This window comes from Rhagoletis pomonella, unplaced genomic scaffold, assembly GCF_013731165.1.
Source record: "Rhagoletis pomonella isolate Grant_MI unplaced genomic scaffold, Rhpom_1.0 Rhpom_scaffold_00112, whole genome shotgun sequence".
NCBI classification, from domain to species: Eukaryota; Metazoa; Arthropoda; class Insecta; order Diptera; family Tephritidae; genus Rhagoletis; species Rhagoletis pomonella.
In genome coordinates, this window is record NW_023458666.1 from 14,780 (window position 1) to 17,482 (window position 2,703).

The window sequence follows — 2,703 nt, forward strand, 5'->3', positions numbered from 1 at the left end:
AAAAAAGCTTTTACACTTTTATAGCTTTCGCATAGCGCAGACTGCCACCGAGTACACAAATTTAAGCACAGAGAAAACAACCACCACCTAATCTTAAAACGAACCTAAAAGCCATTACACATTTTGGCCAACGGAAGCGTACAAACTAAAGCTTATAGAAGTGTTGCCCTCCAACTTTGGATATTTTGTACAAAGAGGTATTTGGATCAGGGATGTTATGAATATTTGCATTCACTAATGCGAATGACTCCCCATCAAACGATACAAACGGTTTGCGAATGCGAATGTGGACATGGGCAGAGCGCGCAGTTAACGACCACTAAGCATGCAATCGCAGCGTAACGCACATATGTTAAAGGTTTATCCAATTTAACGTTTCGTATTTTACAACCAAAACAACCCCTGTAGGCTGTTGCATGCAGTGTGACCGCGGGCTTGTCAAAAATTGTAGCAGAGAAGAGACTTAAAATGTATAAATATGTATCACTTTTTTCTATTTCAAGAGCCAAGGTGGAGTGTGTGGACAGGATGGCTGCCATGCTCGTCACGGCAGTACTGCCTACTACACCTACCAAATCTGTGGAAATAATCTTAAACCTTCCCCCGGTGGATTTCTACGGCAAATTTCGGACCGGCTGCAGTGCGGCCAGTTTAAATACAATCCAGCCATGGATTCGGACACGCAAAATACTTGAAACTCTACCGAATAATCTACGACAGATATATTATTCCACTCCTCTACTCTGTTTAGAGAACAAATTCTCCACAAATCCCAGAGAGGAACGAGTGGAAAAGGGGCACAGACCTGAATCCAGGGTCTACGGCCATATATACACATGGTTCCAAGCTTAACGAAAAAGTGGGTAGCGGGATCTACTCTGACGAGTTCGCGCTAAACCTAAGTTTTCACTTACCGGACCGTTGCAGCGTTTTTTAAGCAGAACTAAGCGCCATAATGGCAGCGGTTCAGTGGCCTATAACCTCTGCCCCTCTAGGACGGCCTATTGCTATCTATTCTGACAGCCAGGCTGCTATCAAATCTCTAAGTTCTAACGAAACAACGTCCAAATTAGCCATAGAATGCAGGAAGACTCTCAACCTGCTGGCATAAAAATGCCTTGACTCTTGTATGGGTCCCTGGACATAGGGACATCCCTGGCAACTGCCTACCCGAGGAGCTGGCAAGGAGGGGGACTTAAATATCTGAAGTAAATTCTGCGTGGAATGCGGGCATACCTCTAACCTCCTGCAAAAAGAGACTAAAGCTCTACCCAGAATTACAGCGGACGACGGTAAAGCGGTCGGCGGTTATTGAACAGCTGAACAGTTGCCGGAGTGAAATTCGTCAGAGTAAACAGAATTGCGGCACACGACGGCTTCCGTCAGTTGTCATTTTGATTTGAAAATTATCATTAAAATTAAGTATTTTTTCGGTACGTGCGTGTACGTAGATTTTCTGGAAATAAAAATAGATGAAAACATTGGCAAACTTGTGAAAATAATAAAAAATACTAAAATCAACACCCAATCAACATTATCCCGTCCCCACTGGGCAGTAAAAATAGAAATAAATTTAAATCAACCGAAAAACGTAGGCGGTAAAACCGCTGCCGCCGCAATTATAAGCCATTCCATTGCCTTTGTGAGTTTTAATTTTGACAGCGGTTTACCGTCGACCGCTTTACCGTCGACCGCTGGAATTCTGGGTAGAGCTTAAAGGCCGAACTCGTTGAGGAGGTAAATATAAGGTTGACTGTGGAAACCTCCTCCCGTACTACTGGGCAAATTTGGCCAAAGATTGATGTAAAGCGATCCATTGCTCTTAGCGGGCTGGATCGCTACTCCCTCAGATTAGTAGTCAGGGTAATGACTGAACACTGCCTGATGGGCATACACGGAAAAAGGTTAGGATACCCCACCAATGATTTCTGTCGCAGCTTCAGAGACGAGGAAGAGGTGTAGACCATCGACGACTATCTCTGCCATTCTCCCGCCCTGCCCAACACGCCCAACCAATTCTTCAGCAAGTACTTCCTAGATTGTTTAGCCGATTTGAACTCGGCGAACGTTCTCGACTTTTTGTGCTATATAAAACGCACTTGGTGGTTCAATTACTAAGGGAGGGAAAGAAACAAATGGTTTCGGCCAGTGGTATCACAACGGGATTTTCCAGCCCACGTGTGCTCCGCGCTCTGCGCGGGGCAGCCACTCTAACTTAACCCAACCTAACCTAATTGACGTCTAATGCAGAGGAAATAGTTCTCACGGCCATCGCCCTTCAAAAATATTTAGTTACGGCCGAAGAAAATAAGTGACAAAAGGGTACAACTAGTTGACTGCTGGGTAGTTATAAGTTAGTTATAAACTAGCTCCGTTTCCTGCAGGGTATCTACGCTTACCAGATGTAGGGGAAGTCGGGGAATTCTTGGACACGGGGTATTGTTGGAATGATAAGATAATTTTCCCTCAATAATGCTTGATAGTTTCAACCAACAGTCATCAACTCGTCTCATGCTGAGTTCATTTTCCATTGAGCACTCGACGTTTGTATACGCACCGTTATCTCGCTGCCATAGCAAATAGAAATTTGATACATACTTCGAAAGTTTTGTTTCACTTAATATTTTGTTTATTTTGACAAGATTTTCCGACGAGCAAACTCAGTTAAATATATTTATAATCGGTACTCGTGGAAGCTTAGGC